The following is a 26,108-nucleotide window of genomic DNA, read 5'->3' on the forward strand; positions in this document are numbered from 1 at the left end:
GAAACGAGGGTTTGAAGTTGAGACGTCGCGGCAGCCGGACGAAGGCCATGGCGCACATGCACGAGCCCACCGGCGCCCAATGGCATGCACCAGCTGACAGCAAGAAAAAAAAAGTGAGGTTGTAGAACTGAGGCTTGAAACGGGGCCAAAACGAATTTTTCTGAAAAAACGCGAAGAAGAAACCCCCCCTAAAATCGAGTTTTCTACCCGACCATGTTAACGGAATCGAAAAAACTCACAGTGAAATCCCCAAAATGCCCCTAGATCAGAAATGAACAAGAGGGTTAAAAGTTGTTACAGTGACTATTTGCAACTAAGAGCAAAAACGGGCTAGAAGATGAATTTTTCTGGAAAAACACAAAGAAGAAACCCCCCTCAAAATTGAATTTTCTATGTAACTCATCAGAGAATTAAAAAAAAATACAATGTAGAATGCCCGAAATGCCCCTCCATGAAATCTGGTCATGGAGGTCCAAAAAGCTGCTAAAAAAAAACAGAAAGCTGAACTTTGCGATCGATTTCTAGCACCAAGACGACATTTTCTTGAAAAACACAAAAAAGAAACCCCCCCCCCCCCCCTTAAAATCATGTTTTCTAAGCGACCATGTTGAAAGACTAAAATAAAACTGATGTGAAAGGTCTAGAATACCCCTAGAACAGATTATGCAACAATAATGCAAAATGAGTCCATAGGAGGCTCATTTCACCAACGAAGAGGGTTTGCCTGGAAACGACCATGCACACAAATGTAACTTACTTATTTGGAAGCACTACAATGGTCCATGGCTTAAAAATACCACCGATGAAAAATCTGACCCCCCAACGGCCAAAAAGGCGAAAATGGACTTGAAATGGAAAATATGGAAACCAAAATTAGGAAATGGTTTCAAATGACCGTTTGGCCCTTGGCCACATTTCATACAAGATAAATGAGACCTAGTGGAGGTGCCGGAACACACTTTGCACCACCCGATTTGAAAATGAACCCTTAAAGGCTCGAATTCTACTATTTTAGCCCAAAATGCAATATGTGAACTAAAATGCAAAAAAATAAACACTAAATGGTGTTTGTCCCTTGGCCACACCCCATACATGATTATAGAATCCCTATGAAAAAGAAAGAGTGGAATTCCCATGCCCAATGCAAAAGTTATGAATAAAAGACTTGTGAATTATCAATGTTTTCATAATAACTTTAAAAGTAAAGTGCATAGAATACATAATACATGTTATTGGCCTCGGGCCTCATTTTATATATGTTGAATACAATGAAAAGAGTGTACTTATGCACACTTTACATATATAGAATCAAAGAATACAAGTTTTGTCATGAGAAGCTACAAATCATCAAAGGCAATGAAACCTTCAAGTCTTGAGTCATGTACCTGAAATATGCCCCAGTAATAGGGGTGAGCAACATAAAGCTACTCGTAGGAGATGAGCATGCATCGACCTAACATTTTACAATTTTATCACCTTAATGTGAAACATGTCAGAGGGGCTCATGTCACCTAACGTCTATGTCACAATGAGACTCAGGGAGCATCCTAAGCTACCCTAGAGTAATAATCAACAAGAATCATGATACTTAAACACTTATGAAATGAATCAAGATTTGGATAATTCAACGAACATGACAAGAAGGATGCTTAAATACAAGTTAACAAGAATTACATTATCAATGCAATTAGGCAAAGTTTGGAAATATAATAAAAAACGACAAGGAGTTACTAGGATACAAGTTCACATTGTCAAGGCACTTTACATGATTGGAACATACTATTTAACACGACAAAAAGTATGTTCGGATATAAGTTAACAAGAATTACATTATAAATGCAATTGGCATGATTGGAGTATTCTAATTAACACGAAAAGTTTAAATCTTCGAGGAATAGCAACTTGAAATTTAAAGAGTGAAATCAAACAATGTGGAACTTGGATATCGCCCGGATTAAAAGTGTACTCTTGGGATCATTTTAGGGTTACTAACCCAAGGGTGCCTTCCTCTATTCTTAGGATCACTTTAGGGATTATCAACCCAAGGGTACCTTCCCCTATTCTTGGGATCACTTTAGGGATTATCAACCCAAGGGTACCTTCCCCTATTCTTGATTGATATCCCAAGTTCCAAAATCAACAAGTTGTGCAAGTCAAGATTGTATCAAATACAATAAATACATTAACAACGTTTCATGCACAACCAAGGTTTTGGAACACGCAAGTCATGCCCCTAGTTCATCAACTATCATGGTATGTGAGATGACAAGAAATCATAGTATGCAACTATATAGACAACATCCAAGATATATAGCACATGGAGTTCACTAAAGTAAATATACCACAAGTATAAGATACATAATTCAATTACTTTCTAAGCAACATATGAGTAATTAAATCATTCCAAGACAAGTGTGCATGTTCATTAAGTACATTAATGAAACCTAGATACAAGGGGTCATGATTAAACCGATGGAAGCATAAAAAGGAAAATTTAATCAACCTAAGGGATTAAATTATCATGATTACAAGGCAAGTCCAAATGTTCTTTGAACAAAGTGTGTCAAGGATCATATCAAGGTCAAGTTTAATGTTAAGTTACAAGTCTATTTCATGCAAGACATAACCATGTGAATTAAGTTCCATACAAAGGAAGTAAATGAATATAAGTTTCAAACTTATCCGATTATTCTCAATTTAATACACGTGAAGGAATATGTCAAGGAAATCATGTATGCAAGGTTGGAAACCTAATCAAGTGCATAGGACCATTGAATGGATTTTAATTATTTCATTTAATTAAAATCTCTGGATTTTAAAACTCATCCAAATGATCTCAAATTAATATATGTTATTAAACATGTTAAGACTTGATTTAAGAGCATGATACAAGTACATTCTATACAAGTTACGGCCATGTATATTAAACTTTAATACAAGAAAAATAATAAATGAAAGGCTTCAAAACCAAATCAAATATTCTAGATTTAATATATGTGAAACTATATTGCATGCACATCAAGAATTTCAAGTTAGAAATCCAACGGGATGAATAGTACACTGGGAGCAAATTAATTAATCTAATTAATTAAATATTACTAGATTTCAAAACTTCTCCGATTACTCTCAAATTAATCTATGTTGAAGAGCATGCCAAGGCCTAATATAATATGCTACCACATGTTGATTTAAAGCTAGATAAGGCCACATGATTTAATATTTTATTCAAGATAAATATTAAATAAAATCTTCATTTCTTGTCCAAATAATCTAGATTTAATATATGTCAATCTACATATCAATGGGTAATATTCTATCATACCACATGATTAAACAAAGTTATGGACAACCGGGAAAATTAAATCCTTCACAAGAAAATTAAATAATAAAATCTCTAGATTTCATATTTAAGCATGTAAACAAGTTGTATAAGCATCAATAGCATGTTATATAACAATAATTAAACCTATAACACCTCTTACCTCAATTTGAGATGAAAATCTCAAATGCCCACCGAAAAAAAAGTGTTCCGAATCCACCGAAACTGCTAGGTTTTGTCGGGGACAACATGATCTACTTGAATCCAAAGGAAGCCCCATGAAAATCATAACTTGACTTCAAAACCAAACTTAAAATTTGGTCAGAAATAGGTTTCAATAAGGGGGAAAGAAGCACGTAGTCAACAGGAACACAAAACACAAAGGCACTTCAACTTTTTAACAAAGGAATGAAGTTCAAAAGGGGAGAGAGGTGGTGGCAGCCTCCCTTGGGCTGCCATGGGAGCTCTGGTCGTGCAAGGTGAATGGGGCAGATGAAAATCAAAATATCTCATCCCCCTTTTATAGGAAAATCCAAAAAGTGCCCCGAAAGGGCCCCGCCGGGTTCGGAAAAGTGAAATTTGAGTAGACGTGCTCAAATGACAAAACTCTGTGAACAAAAAAGATTTCAAAATGATAAAATATGAACAACAGAAGAAACGGCGTCGAAAACTGAGTCCCGAGCAGAAAGTTATGCCCAAAACAAGTTTGGCGCAAACTAGGGCCAAAAACCTTGAAACTGGAAAATAACGACCAGAAGGGAATTCTAAGATTTTACGACTCAATGAAAAGTGAAAATGAATCCCATACGAGGATCCAGGCTCCAGACAAGATGTTTTGCAATAACTTTCGTTAATTGCACAATGGCTTCCACAAAAAGGGTTAACTGCGAAACTGCCCCAAAAGATATTTTCTTAGATACCCTTGAAATAAAATATCTTCAAAAGATATTTACGAAAAACACCCCAAGAAAGGAAATTAATTCCAAAGAATTGTGCATCCATGCCCCTATGGATACCAGGAGCAACTAGAGTACTTTTTTGCAAAAGTAAAGATACGTATTTCAAGGAAACTACTCAAGATGAAGACACGTGAAGTCAAAAACCAACTCCGAGCATGAAAAGTGAGGTTTTGCCAAACAAGTGGCAAACGGGGAAAAGACAGAATAGGGAAAAAGACGAAATAGGGAAAAGGACGAAAGGCGCATGGTGTCCGAAAAGTAAAATTGCGAAAATGACTCGGTCCTCAAAGGAAGTTGTCAATTCACATGAAAGAGTCTCAGAAACCAATTTTGAGCACTCGAAATGACACTAAGCGACAAGAAACAGATCTCAAAAAAGAAAATTAAACGAAAAAAATTCATTCGTAAAATTTCAAGAAAAAGGAAAGGGAGGCAAATGACCGGGTTATTACAAGTATTGAAATGGAAATGCAACATATATATTCAAGTATACATTTCTAGGTATACTAAGCAATGTTGACATACATGACATACAAGTATAAAAATCCAAGTATACTAAGCATTTTTTATATATAGAAGGCATACAAGTATACAAATCCACGTATACTAAGCAAGAAATGAATTATCGTGCACCTAAGTTCAAGTTAAAAGTAATCCACAATTACAACTAGGAATTGAATGCAAAATCAGCCAATGACGGAAAGATAAAGGACATAAGGTCTCAATGACCAAAGAAGTGATTCCGGGTTACTAGTCTACAAGGTACTACCTAGGGCACTAGGTGTTAAAACACCCCTAAGGACTTACAAGCTCAAATCAATTAGGCTACAAATCAAAACAACCTCCATCTAATCATTTCCCACTTCTCACTTTTTGGGAGAAGTCCTCACTTTTTTTATTTTGCTTTTGCAACAACAATTTATTTTTTTTAGCAAGTTATTAACTTAGAGTTTGGGCCCTCCACCTTTCGGCGCTAGAAATTTAGTGCTTGATGAGGCTAGAATCCTGGCTACTCAATGAAAAGGGTTTGTTATCCACTTTTATCAAGATGAAAGCTTTCAATACACTATTAACCCAATTGAGATATAACCAATTCAGTAGTCAACAAAGTATGTGCCCTACAAATGAATAGTAGTGTGCGCCTGTGCTAATGTAGAATCCTAGAGTGAATCTCAAAACAATCACAAAATTAGGATGATGTGGACCACAAATTCAAGTATGATATCGATCTTTCGAAAAATTTACTCTTATATGGCATCTACAAGGCATAAAAGGAGTATTAGACTCTCAAGTTAAGCAATTTTTAAATTTTAAGCAATATAGTCCTTAAAAGTTCAAAATCATAGCTAACATGGATCTCAAATCTCAATCATGCAATTAAGTCTCAAACTTAAGTAGAATGTAACATAGTCACCTTACCCCCAAACTTAAACCGCACATTGTCTCAATGTGCAATGAGAACAATGGAAAAGATGGAAAGAATATACCGTGGTGGCGAAAACATGAAGCCCGGCAATGATCCAATATGAAAAGGTTCTCCCCTAAACTTAGAATCAACAACTTATTTGAATAACCACACTAACAAACTCACATCAAATATTAAATGGGATAAGAATAATCAAATGATGCATTCTAAGACAATATAGCACAATATGAAAGAGAGATAACGCCCAATATACATCATAAAGTATGCATGACTACACAAAAGGGGACAATGGTGAATTTTTTTTATTTTATATTTTTCATTTAATGAAAGCAAGTATATACAAAATGCAAAAAAATATGGATAATGAGTGCTAAGTTTAACGTCTCTAGCTAGACGGAATGCTGCTCTGAAAGATCGATTTGATTTAATTATTTAATTATTTAATTATTTAATTATTTTTATTTAATTTTTAATTTTTTTAAGAAAATGAAATGTCCTGATCGATCGAACAAAGATCGAATTTTGATCAATCCATACCTGAAAGTCTGCATATAGCTTCGAACGATAAACAGAGAGATGAAAAATATAGAGATCCAAAAATTTTCTAAGTATAGAACCCTGATCGATCCAAGGAAAACCGGATCGATCTTGGAATTTTCAGATCGATTGGAAAGAATGTTCACATGATGCACAGAGAGCTGAAATATGCAGGAAATAATCACACGATGGAACAGAGAGATGATTGGATGCAGAGACAATGTTCGATCAACCGAATCTCTTTTGAGATCGATTGAATAGCCAAAAATAAGCAAGAATTCAAACTTCTCATGGAAAACATTGAGTGCATCACTATATCTCTTCATAGATTGGATCTACCAAAAGGGCAGCTTCCATATGCCTTTGAAAAACCTGTCCCTCAATGTAGGGTTTCAACCTTTGCCCATTCACCTTGAATGTGTTGCCATTCTCTAAACTTTGAATTTTAACTACCCCATGTGGCGCAACAGAGATGATCTCATACGGACCTTCCCATTTGGTTCAAAACTTTCCAGGAAAGAGTTTTAACCTAGAGTTGAAATGCCATGCTTTTTGACCAGGCTCAAAAAATTTCTTCACAATGTGTTTGTTATGAAAAGCTTTAGTTCTCTTTTTATAAAGTTTGGCATTATCATAGGCATTGTGTCTCAACTCTTCCAACTCACTCAATTGGAGTAATCGGTTCTCTCCGGCTTTGTCAAGGTCAAGATTGAGCTTTTTAATTGCCCACATAGCTTTGTGTTCTAGCTCAACTGGAAGATGGCAAGGCTTTCCATAAACAAGTCTATAAGGAGACATGCTAATGGGAGTCTTATATGCCATTCGGTAAGCCCACAAAGCGTCATTCAACTTGTGCGACCAATTTTTCCGGGTTGTGTTAACCGTTTTATCAAAAGTTTGTTTAATTTTCTGGTTTGAAACTTCTACTTGCCCACTTGTTTGAGGATGGTAAGGAGTGGCGACTTTATGAGTAACAGAGTACTTGAGAAAGAGTTTCCTTAAAAATTGATTGCATAAATGCTTTCCTCCATCACTAATCATTGCTCTTGGCATACCAAAACGAGTGAAAATGTTGGATTTAATGAACTGAATAACCATGGAGTGGTCATTAGTTTTTGTAGCACAAGCCTCCATAAATTTAGAGACATAGTCAACGGCAAGCAATATGTATTGAAATCCGTAAGACATAGGAAAAGGACCCATAAAATCAATACCCCAAATATCAAAGATTTCAATAACAAGAATATTTGTCAACGGCATCATATCTCTTTTCGACATTGATCCCATTTTTTGACATCTCTCGCACTCCTTGCAAAAATTATAGGTATCTCTATAGATGGTGGGCCAAAATAGCCCACTTTGAAGCACCTTTAAAGCAGTTTTTTTTGCATTAAAATGCCCACCACATGTAAGGGTTTGACAAAACACAAGGACGCTTGGAATTTCACTCTTTGGAATGTATCTTCTCACAATTTGATCTGACAATATCGAAACAAGATAGGATCTTCCCAATAGTAATTCTGGATGTTGGCACAGAAATGTTTTTTTGTTTGCTTTGACTAATTAGTTGGAAGCTTGCCAATTGTGAGAAAATTCACAATATCAGCAAACTAAAGCATTTGCCCATTAGAGACTTGGAACAGTTGTTCATCTAGAAATGAATCATGAATTGGTGGGCTCGGGGAAGATTCTACCACTAACCTTGAAAGATGATCGACAACCATATTTTCGGTGCCTTTCTTATCTTTGATTTCAAAATCAAATTCCAGAAGAAGCAAAATCCATATTATCAAACTAGGCTTTGTTTCTTTCTTTGTCAAAAGATGCCTCAGACCAGCATGATCAGAATAAACAATTACTTTTAATCCTAGAAGATAAGATCGGAATTTATCAAGAGCATATACTACAGCAAGTAATTCTTTCTCGGTAGTGGAGTAATTCAATTGAGCTCCCGAGAGGGTCTTGCTTGCATAATATATGGTGCATGAAAGTTTTCCTACCCTTTGCCCCAAGATTGCTCCCATGGCATAATCAGAGGCATCACACATGATTGCAAACGGTAATGACCAATTGGGAGGTTGCATAATAGGAGCAGATGACAATAAATCATGCAATTTATGAAAAGCATTAAGGTATGCTTGATTAAAGATGAATGGTGTTTCCTTGGCAAGAAGATTACATAAAGGTCTAGCAATTTTGTTAAAGTCTTTGATGAAACGGCGATAGAAGCCAGCATGGCCTAAAAAGGAGTACACCTCTCGCACCATTGAAGGTGGAGGCAATTCAGAAATAAGCCTAACTTTTGCTTTATCAACCTCAATTCCCCTTTTTGAGATGACATGACCCAAAGCTATACCTTGTTGAACCATGCTATGGCTCTTTTCCCAACTTAGAACGAGATTTGTTTCACGACATCTTTTAAGCACCAAATTTAGATTTTTGAGGCATGCATCAAATGAAGACCCAAAGACAGAAAATTCATCCATAAAGACCTCTAGATACTCTTCCACCATGTCCAAGAAAATTGACCTCATACACCTTTGGAATGTTGCGGGAGCATTGCACAAACCAAAATGCATCCGTCTATAAGAAAATGTGCCAAAAGGACAAGTAAAAGTGGTTTTCTCTTCGTCTAAAGGGTTAAGGGCCACTTGATTGTAACCCAAATAGCCATCAAGAAAGTAATAATATTGTTGCCCGGCCAATTTCTCTAGAATTTGATTAATAAATGGCAAAGGGAAATGATCTTTTCTAGTGGCGGCATTTAATTTGCGGTAATCAATGCATACACGCCATGAATTGGCGGTACGCTTAGAAATTGCCTCACCCTTCAAATTTTCAACCACCGTAATCCCCGATTTCTTAGGAACTACTTGAGTTGGACTCACCCATTTACTGTCAGAGATTGGGTAGATTATACCGGCATCCAAAAGTTTAACAACTTCCTTTTTAACCACTTCTTTCATGTTTGGATTTAATCTCCTTTGGGCATCTCTAAAAGGTTTTGCATCCTCTTCTATAAGAATGCGATGCATGTAAATAGAAGGGTTCAATTCCCTTTAGATCCGCCACACTCCATTCAATAGCTTCCTTATTTTCGTTAAGCACATTTAAGAGAGCATTTTTTGATATTTTTCAAGACTTGAAGAGATGATGACCGAAAGATTCTCTTTCGGGCCTAAAAAGGCATACTTAAGATTGGGAGGGAGAGTTTTAAGCTCAAGAGTGGGTGGAGAGACTAAAGATGGGACCGGTGGAGTGCTAGAGAGTGGAGGAAGAGGTTCTTTTGGAGCTTTCCAAGGTGGAAAATCCAAACTTGCAATGGATTCCATTAATTCATTAACCTTACTCATTGACCCTTCATTATTAAACCCATAATTCTCATACATTTCAAGGAGACAAGATGCAAGAGGGTCCTAGGAAAGAAGAGATGAAAGGTGCGCCTCCCCAAGGCCTTCGAAAAATGTTAAGGCCCAAGGCAAATAACAAAGGGAAATGAGTGGAGAAGAAGAAAGAAGGTGGTAGCCCAAGGGGCTGCCATGGCTGCCAGCCAAAGAGGGAAGAAGAAGGGTCAAAATTTTGATTTTGACTTTAAGGCATCCTATTTATAGTGAAACCCTAAAAGTGCCCCGAATGGGCCCCGCCGGGTCCTTAAACATGGAATTTACGCAGACGCTCTCAAATGGTAAAATACCATGAATGAAAAAGAGTCAAAATGAAAAAAAAAGAATAACGAGAGAAACAACATCGAAAACCGAGTTCCGTGCAAAAAGATATGCCCTGAACAATTCGGCGGCAACTAAGGCCGAAAACCCTAAAACTGGGAACAACGACCGGAAGGAAATTCTAAGAGTTCCCGACATGATGAAATGTGAAAATAAAACCCATACGAGGATCTAGGCTCAAAATGAGGCACTTTGTAATAACTTTCGTTAATTGCACAATAGCCCCTCTAAGAAAGGATAACTGCAAAACTACCCTGAATAAAAATATCTTCCAAAAGATAAATAAATATCTTCAAAGGATATTTACGAAAAACACCCAAGAAACATCAATGTTTCTGAAGAATCCTTTCATCCACGCCCCTACGGGAAAAAAAAAACAACCGACGAGCTTTTCTCCAAAAGTAAAGCTACGCATTTCGAGGAAATCAACTGGAATGAAAACTCGTGAAGTCAAAACTCAACTCCAAACATGGAAAGTGAGGTTGTGCCAACAAAGTGATAAACGGGAAAAGGACAAAAAGTGAATAGTGTCTAAAAAATGAAAATGTGGAAATGACTTATTCCTTAAAGGTAGTTCTCAATCTAGAGGAAAGAGTCTCGGAAACCATTTATGAGCACTCGAGATGACACTAAGTGATGAGTAACCAAACTTAGAAAAGAAAATTTAACGAAAAAAAAATTTATCCGTAAAATTTCAGAAAAATGAAAGGAAGGAAAATGACAGGGTCATTACAGTTTTACAGAGAGAAAGAGAGGAAACTGAGAAAGAGAAGGAACTAGGGTTTGTCCAAGAATCATAGATTGAGCTAAGGTGGGAAGTTGGGGGCTTGCTCATGGACTAGGACCGAGTAGTAGAGAGGGTTGACGGCAATCAAGGTCGCCGAAAAACCTAGGAAGACGACGATAGAAGGTTTCAAACCGAAACCTTAAAGGTAAGTTATTCTCTTACTCCTTCCCTTAGACTTCGTGTTCTATACGGGCATAAGTTAATTCCAGGAACTAATCAGACTTTAATTGATCATGTATGCATGCTTAAAATTGATTTAAAACTGATTTTATGTGTTGTTTTGTGTTCTTGATTAATCTTGAAATAAATTGCATAATAGTTTGTTTTAAACTGTGTTTAAGATGCATATCTACTTATATATTTATCTAGAATGATTTGGGACATAGTTCAGAACCTTAGGGCCATTAACAATGGAGAATAGAGGGGTTGAAGGTCGATGGAGATGGAGAAGGTGGGTTGTAACAGGTCGATAGCCAGTGTGACGACCCTGGTTTTTAGGCCAGCGTGTCCTGTGATGAACCGTAAGGATGATCCGATAACGGATCCGAATACGGAAGCGGAAACAGAAAACAAGACTCTAAGAAGTTAAAGTGATCTTCCATGAGGTCGTGGAACTCAACAAGAACTGATGCAGAAACAAAAGATCGAAACTATGACAAATAAGCCCCCAGAGGCAAAATAGTCATTTCTAAAAACTGTAGATTCGGGTGCCATCGAGCACACCGCTGGAAGGACAATGAAAAACTAATCAAGATGGACTCAAGAATCACATGATTCAGAGTCCGAACGAAGGAGAAACGACATGACGAAGAAAAACGAGCACTTAGAGCAAAAAGGGTAAAATGGTAATTATCTAAGAAGAACCGGGTGCAACCGAGCACACCGTTGGAAAAACAGCAAAAAATTAGTCAAGTTCAAAAAAACATTCACTTGAATCGGAGTCCGGACGAAGGAGAAAAGCCCAAAAGAAGAATTGACGTCGCGGCGGCCCGACGGGGGGCCATGGCGCACACGGCGCCCATGCGCGAGCCCACTAGCGCCCAAAGACATGGCTGGTGGTAACCCTTGGCTGCTGCTACACATTTTTTTTTTTATCTGCCTAGAACTGAGGCTTGAAACAGAGATCAAGGCGAGTTTTTCTGGAAAACACGAGGAAGAAACCCCCCCTAAAATCGAGTTTTCTACCCGACCACGCGAACGGAATAAAAAAAAACTCACTGTGAAATCCCCAAAATGCCCCTAGATCAGAACTGAACAAGAGGGTCATAAAGCTGCTAAATCAAAACTGGAAGCTGAAACTTCACGAGGGATTTCCGGTACCAAGACGACATTTTCTGGAAAAATATGAAAAAGAAACCCCCCCTAAAATCACGTTTTCTAAGCGACCATGTTGAAATAAGAAAATAAAATTGAGGTGAAAGGTCCATAATGCCCCTAGATCAGAATATGCAAAAAAAATGCGAAATGAATTCACAAGAGGCTCAAAACACAAACGATAAAGTTTTGCCCCGAAACGACCATCCACGCAAACGTAACTTACCTATTTAGATGCGCTACAATGGTCCATGGCTTAAAAATATAGCCGATACAAAATCCGACCCCCCAACGGGCAAAAAGGCAAAAATGGACTTGGAATGGAAAACATGGAATCCAAAAATGCAAAACGGCATCAAATGACCATTTGGCCCTTGGCCACACTTCATACAAGATTAATAAGACCCTATAAAAGAATGAAAATGGAATTCTCACACCCGATGCAACCGTGGTGAAGGAATGACTTGCGATTTTTCAAGTTTTTCATAACATTTCATGAAGTTAAAAAGTTGCATAAATACAATATAAATGTCATTGGCCTCCGGCCTCATCTCATACATATCAAATACATTGAAAGAAGTGTACTTAAGTACACATTACATATATGGAATCAAACATACATATTTTGACATATAAGTCTACAAAATGACATTTCATGCTAACATTTGCATGAAATGGAAACTTGAAAGCTACACGACATCCAAGGAATGCTAGGTGTCATGAACCAAGTCTTCGTACCTGAAATATGCCCCAGTATCATAGGGGTGAGTAACATAAAGCTACTCGTAGGAGATGAGCATGCATCGACCTAGCATTTTACAAATTTATCACCTTAAGGTGAAACATGTTAAATGGGCTCATGCCACCTAACGTCTATGTCCAAGTGAGACTCGGGGAGCATCCTAAGCTACCTTAGAGTCTAAGCAACAAGAATCATGATATACATACGTGTATGAAACGAATCATGGTTGGGATAATCCAAAGAACACGACAAGAAGAATGCTTGAGCATAGATTAACATGAATTGCATTTTCAATACAATTGAACTAGGTCTATAGTAATCCATACAACATAATAAAAGCATATTTGAATACAAGTTAACAAGAATCACATTATCCATGCAATTTAACAACAAAAGAGCATGTTATACAATGCAACAAGGTTTAAGTTCTCAAAGCCATCAACTTAGAATCTAAAGCACAAAATAACAGTAGTGGTTCATGCCACTTAACGTCTATGTTATAAATAAATCAATAGGATCAATCCTAAGCTTTATTAGAACGTCAAAACATGATTTTCAATATCGATGCAATTTAACCAACATTGAAACTTCCAATACAACGCATAAAGCACAATTTCGCAAAGTTAACATCCTGTAACTTAAAATGGAACGACAAATAAAAAACAACAAGTTACAACATCATCTAGTTATCAACTTGAAAATGAAATGCGAAATCAAACAAAGTGGATACTCGGACATCACGCCGAATCAGACTGACAACATAGTTCCTTTAGGGTTACTAGCCCATAGGTAACCTCCCTATGTGCGCACTAGACCATATAGAGGGACTATCCCCCGTACTAGAACCACGTCCTAGCCATAGTCAAACAACGACATCCCCAAGTTTCCAAAATCAACAAGTTGTGCAACAACGCATATATCAACAGGAATATGCAAGATAATCAACTATCTACTAAGCACAACCAAATTTGGAAACCTATACAATACATGCTCTAAATCCACAACTGATATGATGTGATGAATGTCGAATCTTCAATGTGCGATTCGTTACACGCCATGCATGAAAGATGTTAAACATGAAGTGTGCAAATCATTACACAAGGCAACAATATATTCAATAAGGAAAACATAATCTCATGAATACAAACATAGCAACTATGTTATCCAATGTTCAAAACATAACCAAATGAATATACAACAAGTCTAAGTCCATGATTTGAATATAGAAACCACTTCTAAAACACAACTAGATCATGGAGCAAATTGATAGAATTTAAATAGATAAACACAATTAAATTCTCTAGATTACCGATTCAATTTCAATTAACCTCAATTTAATACATGTTAAAGGGCATAGCAAGGTCATCACCTATATCCATTCTAAAACTCAATTAGGTTATTAGAACAACAAAGTAGAACTTTAATTAAATCATGCTAATTTAAATCCCAAGGTTCTAAAACAACTTCAGATAGTCCTAAATTAATATATACTAGTAAACAAGTCATCGCCAATACAAATATCAAGTTAAAACCTTAATTAAGCTAATGGGACCACAAAATAGATTTTAATTAATTCTTTTAGTTAAAATCTCTAAATTTTCAAACTTAACCAAATGCTCTCAAATTAACCTATGTTGAAAACATGCCAAGGACTAATGTAATATCATATTAAAAGTTTATTTCATTCGATTTACGACCATGCGAATTAAACTTTCACTAAAGTTAAATATAAAATAAAAGTTGCAATTCTCATGTAATAAATCCCAATTTAATACATGTGAACAACCACACCAAAGCTTAATTTTCTAGCATGCCACAATTTAATTCCAAGTTGTATATCACCATGAGGATTAAATTTTAAATAAGGAAATTAATTAAATGAAAGGTTTCAAAACCTCACCGAATATTCTAAATCAAATATATGTGAAGCTATATGGCATGTAGATCAAGAATATCAAGTCGGAATTCGAATGGAGTGAATAGTGCACTCGGGGCAAATTAATTAATCAAATTAAATAATAATTACTAATTTTCAAAACACCTCCAATTACTTTCAAATTCAACTATGTTGAAGAGCATGCTAAGGCCTAATATAATATGCTAACACATATTAATTTCAAGCTAGTTAAGGCCATGTGAATTAATCTTTCACCTAAGATAAATATTAAATAAAATCTTTAATACTTATTCAAATGTTCCAATTTTAATACACGACAATGAGCATATCAAGGGGTAATATAAAATCATACTACATGTTTAAACCAAGTCATGAGCAACTAGGAAAATTAGATCCCGTACAAGAAAAAATCTCTAGATTTTATATTTAATCATGCAAACAAGTAGTATAAGCATCACAAGCATGCTATATAGCAAGAATTTAAACCTAGAACGTCTCCTACCTCAATTTGAGATGAAAATCTCAAATCCCCACCGAAACGAAAGTGCTCTGAATCCGACAATACCGAGAGGTTTTGTCGGGGACAACACCGTGAACAAGAATCCGCAAGAAGCCCCCATCAAAATCATAACTTGACCTCAAAACCAAAATCAAGAAATGGTCAAAACTGAATTCTAATAAGGGGGAAAGGTAGAGCACGGTGAGGGGAACAACAAACGTTAAGGCCGAAGACTTTCCATCAAGGAAAAGTGAACCAAAAGAGGAGAGAGAAGATGGCAGCACCCCTTGGGCAGCCATGGGAGCTCCAGGTCGTGCATAAAGAGGGGAGAAGATGAAAAATGAAATATCTCACCCCCTTTTATAGAAATCTCAAAAAGTGCCTCGAACGGGCCTCGTCGGGTCCGAAAAAGTAAAATTTGAGTAGACGCGCTCAAATGGCAAAACTTTGTGAACGAAAAAGATTCAAATGATAAAATATGAACAACAAAAGAAACGGTGTCAAAAATTGAGTCCCGAACAGAAAGTTATGCCCAAAACAAGTTTGGCGAAAACTAGGGCCAGAAACCCTGAAATTGGAAAATATCGACCAGGAGGAAATTCCAAGAGTACACAACTTGATGAAATGTGAAAATGAATCCTGTACGAGGATCCAGGCTCAAAACAAGATATTTTGCAATAACTTTCATTAATTGCACAATGGCCCCTTTAAAAAGTGAAAACTGCACTTATGGCCCTGAATGAAAATATCTTCCAAAAATATTTTCTTAAAAACCCCTGAAATAAAATATCTTCAAAATATATTTACGAAAAGCACCCCAAGAAAAGAAAATAATTTCAAAGATTTATGCATCCATGCCCCTATGGGCACCGAGAGTAACCAGAGTACTTTCTTGCAAAAGTAAAGATGCATATTTCGTGGAAACCACTCAAGATGAAGGCACGTGAAGTGAGGTTGTGCCAAAAATGTGACAAATGGGGAAAAGACAGAATAGGGAAAAAGACGAAACAGGAAAAAGGACGAAAGACGCATAGTGTCCGAAAAGTGAAAATGCAGAAATGACTCGGTCCTCAAAGGAAGTTGTCAATCCACGGAAAAGAGTCTTAGGAACCAATTCCGAGCACTCGAGATAACACTAAGCGACACGAAATAGAGCTCAGAAAAAAAAATTAAACGAAAAAAATTCATTCGTAAAATTTCAGGAAAAAAGGAAAGGAAGGCAAATGACCGGGTCGTTATAGCCAGGTCCCAAGGGGAGAGAACCGACTCTTTCTGTAAGAAATCACGGCTCTCAGAAGAGAGAGCCGGCTTTATAGAGAAAAGAGCGGGCTCCCCTAGTCTGAGAACCGGCTCTTTTTTGGAGATAGCTGGCTCCATGCCGGTGAGAGCCGGCTCCTTTGCTGGAAACTCACATGTGCATGGGTTTTTGCTACTATGGTTGGAATTTGAAGTTCTAGGGTTGTTTTAAAAGGTCATAGGGGTTTTAAATAATTTTAAATGAGTAGATTAAAATCCCAGAATGCATAATTTGTGCTCTTATGCTAATAACTTGAACAATATGGAATTTTAATGGAATTATCATATTGTTAATGGATAATTTCATTGCTTAATATAATTTCGGTAATATTTAATTAGATAATATGTGATTTTTATCATGTAGTAGCAGTATAATATAATCATGGATTGTTTCTGATGTTGTTATACTAAAGATTAATCGGTATAAAATTTTATTTAAATTTGCATATTGATAATGGAGTATTTAATTGCTTTGAACTATTTCAGCAAGTTAAATGGAGATTATATGATTTTAATCTTGTGTTGGTTGCATAATTTGATTCTTTATATCTGATTGTTATTATGCTTATTCCCGAATTTATTGATGTATTGTTTTATTTCTTTTATCAATAATTGGATTGTATGAATGTAATGCACCGGTATGGGATGGTGGCATTCTAGGGACGGATTAACTTATCAGTTAAGTCCTACTTATTTTTATGTAAAGAGATGGATTAACCAAAAGATTGTTAAGTCCTTCCTATATTCAAGTCAGATCAGCTGAACAAGTTGAATGACTTATAGAGGATTATTTGTAGAGGATTACTTATAGTTGGATAGAATGGATTTTATATAAACGATTATGATGCCATGATATGAGCTTAAGTCTTAGGATCATGAAGGATATAGTTGTTCATTATGTGCCCAAGTAGGTCTAGGTACTCATGCCCAGTATATGTACGTTTTGCATGTTGCCTACTATTCAGGTTAAGGTCGCCCTATAGTCCAGTAAGGTTCCTTAGTATGTGTATATATATATACGGACTATATTAGTTATTGTTGGATTGACTAGGATGTATATGTGTATCGGATTTTTACTTGGACTGTAGTAAGTAGAACTTGTTTGTGGGCCTGACCCACCATTATTTTTCAGGTGTTTGTCAGGAGTAGAGGTTATTCGTGTTGGTCAGGGATCAGTCTACTTCACTCTTTCGGATTATCTACATAGGAGTTTTGATAAGAGTTGAAAAATGTGCGTTTAAACCCCTTAATCTTGAATATTCTAGGACCTTATTTTATCTTATTTTTCCGTTTTAGTCTAATTTTATGTTATTTCCCTTTTCAGGCACTTATCCCCAAAATAAGTTAATTTAGTTGAATTAAAGCACTAAAAGAAGCAATCTCAAGCTTAGTGGAAGAAAGGAGCAAAGTGGAAGCAAAGTGGTGAAGAAGCCTTCTCTAATTGATCTAACTAAGCTATGATTAATCACACTGTGATCGTTCTAACCTTGCCATGATAAATCGAGCCTTTTGTCCTTATCTTCAGGAAAATTTCTTATTCAATCGATCCAATCTTTCCTTCGATCGGTCGAACCCTTTTGATCTTATCCTCACCTACCACTTTTGTCCTTTTCCCAAAAAATCTCAACCTTGTCATTATCTAAAAAGTGCACCGACATAGTACGATCGATTCGAGCAACCTTGTGATAGATCGAACTACCTCAAGTTGCGTGAAAAATAGAGTTCAAGCCAAATTAAAGGTGTGCTCATGGTGAAATCATTTGGAGGTCCTAATGCACGAGGTCTGACCATTGGGTGTGACATTTGAGCTACCTATGTAAAGATTTTGGCTATTTTGAGTAGAGGTTGGTTATAGAGAGAGAGACTTGGCTAGAGATTAAAGAGAGAAACATATAATTTGGGAAAGTTCTTCCACTCATCTTGGGTTTCTACTAAGAACACAAGAGGAGGAGGATGATTTCTACCATGGAGATAGCCCTTGAGGGTTGGATGACAACATCAATGAGTGGCTAAACCATTCTCTTGGGGCTAGAGATAGCCCTAAGTATGCCTCCTAGACTTTGATGTTTTGTAATTAATGGGGATTTGTGTTGTAATTCTTGTCTTGACATTTTATATATATAAATCTTGTTTCTACATTGATTTGTGTAGTTTAATACTTCAAATTGATCATTTAATTCTATCCATATGTCTATGTATGCTAGAATTATTGTTTATGTGTTCATCTCTAGATTTTGTGACATTGATGCATTTCTATATGTGTTGATTTTATGAATCTAGTGATGGTTAAGGCATAGTGCTTAAATGTATTACTCTCGTGGTTTGTTTGATGGTTCATACTTATTTTTTTGATGGATTGTGCCACCTCTTTAGTTTAATTTGTTTAATTTTTATGTCACTAGCTTAGTTGTAGTGTAAGTGCCTTATTTTCTTAGATAGGTGGATAATTCATGCTTGTTGTTTGATGTTACATGCTTATGAATGCAAGTGGTATATTTCTTTAATTTGATGAGTGTGCAATAATTGTGGACTTATGGAAGGATTAATGGCTTAATTTGATATTAATAAGCGTCAAATATTACATATTTAAGCACCCTTAATTGCATTAGTTAAGCCCATTATTTGATCTGTGTATATAAATTAACTACATTTTTATGTTTTTGTGTTTTTGCAGGTCTTATTGCTAAAAAGGAATAAGAATAAGGTTTTAAGGGCTTTTGGAGCACAAGTTATATCGGGCCTACATATCAAGTGGTTTTCAAAGAGAAATTACCTAAATAGGCGATGGATACAACCAGAGCTAAAGAAAGAAAGAAGAAGCCAAGTAGCATGCCTCGCATCTGGACACAAGAATTGGCGTCCGGATGCCACCTATTAGAACCTCGCATCCGGACGCATGAATTGGCGTCCGAATGCCAACCATTAGAACCTCACGTCTGGACGCCATTCTTCGCGTCCGGACGCAAGGTTACGGGCCCCTATTTTGAATAAGTCAAATTCTATTCCAGATAAAGGGGGGATTTGAATTTTGACGAGTTATTTTGTTTTGAAACTCATTTAGAGATAAAGAGAGGGTAGAGGCTTGAATCAAGTTAGTTAGTTTTGGATTCTAACAAAAAGATTGTGAGGGAGAGGATTTTTTTTAGGGTTTTTATGCTAAGTTTTGCAACAATGGGAAAAAAAGGGAAGATCTTTCTCTTCTTCAATCCTTGAAGTTGCCACCATATCCATGAGAGGAAAATTTTCTTTTTAGGGAGTTGATGTAGCCTAGACCAAGTAAATATGTAGTAATTTGTATTTTGATTTGGGGATTCTTCTTATGTATATTTTTGATTTCATAAATTAGAAGTATTTACATTGAATAAAACATATGAATGTTTTACATTGAATTCTTGTATGTGATTACCATTTGAATATATAATTATGTTGATATGTTTATCCTATCTTAGAAATCACATTGACACAATTATACACTTGATTTCCTATAGTGACTGATGAGCACTGAAAAGTGCGCATTTAAACCCCTTAAGCTTGAACATTCTAGGACCTTTATCTATCTTATTTTTCAGTTTTAGTCCAATTTCATATTTTTGTCTATTTCAGGTCAATAATGTTAAAACGGGCTAAAAATGGCTTCTTAAGGCCTTTTTGGAGTCAAACTAAGTTTAGTGAGAACCTGGAGCAAAAGGAGGCTGATCTGGAGCAAAAGAAGGCTGATGCTGAAAAACTGCCAAGTCTGATCGATCTGAGAAAAGTCTGATTGATCGAAGAAAAGTTGGATCGATCGAACCTGATCGATTGAAGAAAAGTATGACCAATTGAACTATTCGTGAAAGTTATTAAAAAGTAGATCAGAAGCTCATTTCGAACCAACTCGGGCAGAGCTTGAAAGAGAAGATCCTAGGGCCAAGTTCTCACATTTTTGGGCTCTCAAAGCCTTCTATATATGAGAGATTGAATCATTTTTTTAGAGAGATCCATATTTTTACATTGTAATTTCTATATTTTTATTAGTTTCTCCCTCTAGAAAGTTAAAGATTAGGGTTAGAAGAAAAGAGGGGAGTGGAGGCACATCTCAAGAACATATCTTTAGATCTATATACTCTCTATCTCTTGAGCTTCAAAGAATAAGAAGAAGAAGAGGAAGAAGAAGAAGGAGCCATATTTAGAGCTTGCCCTTGAGGGCTTCATGACCACATCCACCTCCTCCATGATTGGCTAGATCTACACTTAGGGCTTGGATAAGCCCTAAGACTTGTGTAATCTAAACCCTTGTATTTCTACTTTTGGGGATTTATATATATATTGTTGCGAATAGCGCTTAGCCTTGTGATTGTTGATTTAATTCTTCTTACGATTCTCTATTTTAATTACATGTTGTCTTATGTGTGATTATTTGGGAATTGATCTCTACACTAGATTCTCTATGTTGGTTGCATGTCTATGTGTGATTAATTAAGGATTTAGTGATGGCTAACTATAGGTTTTCATTGAATGGATTTGCCAATTAATTTGATGGATTATACTTATGCTTGATGGGTTATTCTATAATTTAATTCATGTTTGTAGGTAGGTAGACAATCTATTCTTGATTTGATATTCTATGGCTTATTATTACAAATTTCATGATTCTCTAGATTGATGTGTGCTACAATTGTGACTAGTTTGATGGGTCATGATTAGAATTGATGGGTTATGCTAAATTTAGTTTACTTTTCGGTTAGGTAGGCAATTCATACATGAATTTGATGGTCCATGCTTAATATTGCAATTGGTAGTCGCATTTTGTTCATAACAATGTATTCCCCATCAATGGAAAGCAAGTGGTTAATTACATGAGCTTAGTGGTGATTCCAACACCCTAAGACCTCTCTTCATATCTCTTAAATCCCTATCTTTCACTAGTTTACTTTACTTGCATTTAAATTTAATTGTTTTCTAGAGTAATCAAACAACCAACCCTCTTTTGCAATCTTGTGATCCACTAGAGTCGAAGTTAAATTGCAACACGTATAATCCCTTGGGACGATCCCTACTCACTCTTGCTACATTAGTAGTAGTGGTGGTAGTGGTTTTTATAAATTTAAACTTGACCTAAAAGGATTTTCTTGTGTAACGACCCAGTCATTTGCCTTCCTTTCCTTTTTCCTGAAATTTTACGAATGAATTTTTTTCGTTTAATTTTCTTTTCTGAGCTCTGTTTCGTGTCGCTTAGTGTCATCTCGAGTGCTTGGAATTGGTTTCTGAGACTCTTTCATGTGAATTGACAACTTCCTTTGAGGACCGAGTCATTTTCGCATTTTTTGTTTTTCGGACACTATGCGCTATTTTGTCTTTTCCCTATTATGTCATTTTCCCTATTTCGTCTTATCTTCGTTTGTCAGTTTTTGCCACAACCTCACTTCTCATGCTCGGAGTTGGTTTTTGACTTCACGTGCCTTCATCTTGAGTGGTTTCCATGAAATACGTATCTTTACTTATGCAAGAAAGTACTCTGGTTGCTCTCGGTGCCCATATGGGCATGGATGCATAAATCTTTGGAATTAATTTCATTTCTTGGGGTGTTTTTCATAAATATCTTTTGAAGATATTTAATTTTAGGGGCATCTAAGAAAATATCTTTTGGAAGATATTTTCATTTTGGGGCAGTTTCGCAGTTAACCCTTTTTGTAGGGGCCATTGTGCAATTAACGAAAGTTATTGCAAAATGTCTCGTCTGGAGCCTGGATCCTCGTACGGGATTTATTTTCACTTTCTGTTGACTTGTAAATTCATAAAATTCCGTTCTGGTCGTTTTTCTCCAGTTTCGGAGTTTTTGGACCCAGTTGCCGCCGAACTTGTTCGGGGCATAACTTTCTGCTCGGGACTCAGTTTTTAAAGCCATTTCTTCTGTTGTTCGTATTTTCTTATTTTAAATCTTTTTTGTTCATGGAGTTTTGCTGTTTAAGCACGTTTACTCAAAATCCACTTTTTCGGACCCGGCGGGGCCATTTCGGGGCACTTTTTAAGATTTCTATAAATTGGTTGCCCTAATTTTTAAAATCAGATTTTTAGACCTTCTTCCTCCTCTTGGCTGGCAGCCATGGGAGCCCAAGGGGCTACCTTCACTCTTTCTTCTCCTCCACTTGATTTCCTTGGTATAAATCCTTCGGCCTTAGTATTTGTTGTTCCCCTCGTCGTGCTCTACCATTCCCCCGTATTAGAATCCATTTTCGACGATTTTTCCAGTTCAAGTTTGGAGTCAAGTTGAGATTTTCATGGGGCTTCTTGCGGATTCTTGTTCACGGTGTTGTCCCCGACAAAATCTCTCGGTATCGTCGAATTCGGAGCATTTTTATTTTGGTGGGTCTTTGGGATTTTCATCTCAAATTGAGGTAGGAGATGTTCTAGGTTTAAATTCTTGTTGTATAGCATGCTTGTGATGCTTATACTACTTGTTTGTATGATTAATTATAAAATCTAGAGATTTTATTATTTATTTTTCTTGTACGGGATCCAATTTTTTCGGTTGCTCATGACTTGGTTTAAACATGTAGCATGATTTTATATTGCCCTTTGATATGCTCATTGCCGTGTATTAAAATTGGAACATTTGAATAAGTATTAAGGATTTTATTTAATATTTATCTTAGGTGAAAGATTAATTCAAATGGCCTTAACTAGCTTGAAATCAATATGTGTTAGCATATTATATTAGGCCTTAGCATGCTCTTTAACATAGTTGAATTTGAAAGTAATTGGAAGTGTTTTGAAAATTAGTAATTATTAATTAATTTGATTAATTAATTTGCCCCGAGTGCACTATTCACTCTATTTGAATTCCGAATTGATATTCTTGACTTATATGCCATATAGCTTCACATATATTTGATTTAGAATATTTGGTTAGATTTTCAAACCCTTTATTTAATTAAATTCCATGTTTAAGATTTAATCCTCATGGTGATATACAACTTGGAATTGTATTGTGGTATATTAGAAAATTAAGTTTTGGTATGGTTGTTCACATATATTAAATTGAGATTAATTGCATGAGAATTGCAACTTTTAATTTATATTTAACTTTAGTGAAAGTTTAATTCGCATGGTCGTGAATTGAATGAAATAAACTTGTAATGTGATATTACATTAGTTCTTGGCATGTTTTCCAACATAGGTTTATTTGAGAGCATTTGGTTAAGTTTGAAAATCTAGAGATTTTAATTAAAAGAATTAATTAAAATCTATTTTGTGGTCCCATTAGCTTAATTAAGGTTTTAACTTGATGTTTGTATTGGCCATGACTTGTTTACTAGTATATATTAATTTGGGACTATTTGAAGTTGTTTTAGAACCTTGGGATTTAAATTAGCATGATTTAATTAAAGTTCTACTTTGTTGTTTCAATAACCTAATTGAGTTTTAGAATGGATATAGGTGATGACCATGCCATGTTCTTTAATATATATTAATTTGAGGTTATTTGGAATTGAATTAGAATCTAGGGAATTTAATTATTTTTATTTAATTAAATTCTATCGAATTGAGCCATGGATTTATTTGTGTTTGAAAGTCGTTTTCTTATCAAAATCCTGGACATGGACTTGTTGTATATTCATTTGGTTATGTTTTGAGCATTGGATAACATAGTTGCTATGTTTATACTCATGAGAATATGTTTTCTTTATTGAATATATTGTTGCCTTGTGTAATGATTTGCACATTTCGTATTTAACATCATTCATGCATAGCGTATAACGAATCGCATACTGAAGATTCGACATTCATTATATCATATTAGTTGTGGATTTAGAGCATGTATTGTATAGGTTTCTAAATTTAGTTGTGCTTAGTAGATAGTTGATTATCTTGCATATTCCTATTGATATATGCGTTGTTGCACAACTTGTTGATTTTGGAAACTTGGGGATGTCGTTGTTTGACTATGGCTAGGACGTGGTTCTAGTACGGGGGGTAGTCCCTCTATATATAGTCTAGTGTGCACATAGGGAGGTTACCCATGGGCTAGCAACCCTAAAGTAACTATGTTGTCAGTCTGATCCGGCGTGACGTCCGAGTATCCACTTTGTTTGATTTCGCATTTAATTTTCAAGTTGATACTAGATGATGTTGTAACTTGTTGTTTCTTATTTGTCGTTTCATTTTAAGTTACAGGATGTTAACTTTACGAAATTGTGCTTTATGCGTTGTATTAGAAGTTCGAATGTTGGTTAAATTGCATCGATATTGAAAATCGTGTTTTGACGTTCTAATAAAGCTTAGGATTGATCCTATTGATTCATTTAGAACTTAGACGTTAGGTGGCATGAACCACTACTGATATTTTATGCTTTAGATTCTAAATTGATGGCTTTGAGAACTTATACCTTGTTGCATTGTATAACATGCTCTTTTATTGTTGAATTGCAAGAATAATGTGATTCTTGTTAACTTGTATTCAAATATGCTTTCGTCATGTTGAATGGATTACTCTAGACCAAGTTTAATTGTATTAAAAATGCAATTCATGTTAATCTATGCTCAAGAATTTTTCTTGTTGTGTTCTTTGGATTATCCTAACCACGATTCGTTTCATACATGTATGTATATCATGATTCTTGTTGCTTAGACTCTAAGGTAGCTTAGGATGCTCCCCGAGTCTTATTTGGACATAGACGTTAGGTGGCATGAGCCACTTTAACATGTTTCACCTTAAGGTGATAAATTTGTAAAATGCTAGGTCGATGCATGCTCATCTCCTATGAGTAGCTTTATGTTACTCACCCCTACGATACTGGGGCATATTTCAGGTATAAGAATCAAAGTTGAGGTCTTCATTATGCTTGGATGGTTTGTGGACTTGGAGACTTCTATTTTTCTGAAGGTTGGCTTGGAATGCCAATTGTAGTCTTATATGTCAACATGTGTACATTTGATTCCTTATATGTAATGTGTACTTAAGTACACTTCTTTCAATATATTTGATATGTATGAGATGAGGCTGGAGGCTAATGACATGTATATTGTATTCTATGCAACTTTTTAACTTCATGAAATGTTATGAAAACCTTGAAAAATCGTAAGTCATTGCTTCACCATGGTTGCATCGGGTGTGGGAATTCCATTTTCGTTCTTTCATAGGGTCTCATTAATCTTGTGTGAAGTGTGGCCAAGGGCCAAATAGTCATTTGACTCCATTTTACATTTTTGGATTCCATGTTTTCCATTCCAAGTCCATTTTTGCCTTTTTGCCCGTTGGGGGGTCGGATTTTGCATCGGCTATATTTTTAAGTCATGGACCATTGTAGCATGTCCAAATAGGTAAGTTACGTTTGTGTGCATGGTCGTTTTTGGGCAAAACCTTATCGTTTGTGTTTTGAGCTTCCTATGGACTCATTTTGAAGTTTTGTTGCATAATCTGATTTTAGGGCACTTTGGCATTTTCCTTCAGGAAAGAAATTCCGTTCTTGACATGGTCACTTAGAAAACGTGATTTTAGGGGGGGTTTCTTCTTCGTGTTTTTCCAGAAAATGTCTCCTTGGTGCCGAAAATCCCATGCAAAGTTCAGCTTTCTGTTATGTATATAGCAGCTTTTTAATCCTCTTGCCCTTTTCTGATCTAGGGGCAT

The 26,108-nt window shown here is 35.9% G+C and overlaps 1 pseudogene; it reads right to left on the bottom strand.

Moving 5' to 3' along the window:
- The window catches only part of LOC132304954 (uncharacterized), a 123,662-nt pseudogene that overhangs the window by 33,731 nt on the left and 63,823 nt on the right, over positions 1 to 26,108 (bottom strand).

Source organism: Cornus florida, unplaced genomic scaffold (genome assembly GCF_030987335.1).
Source record: "Cornus florida cultivar Cherokee Brave unplaced genomic scaffold, ASM3098733v1 CherokeeBrave_3.0.0_Hap2_Chr04, whole genome shotgun sequence".
In the NCBI taxonomy this organism is placed as follows: Eukaryota; Viridiplantae; Streptophyta; class Magnoliopsida; order Cornales; family Cornaceae; genus Cornus; species Cornus florida.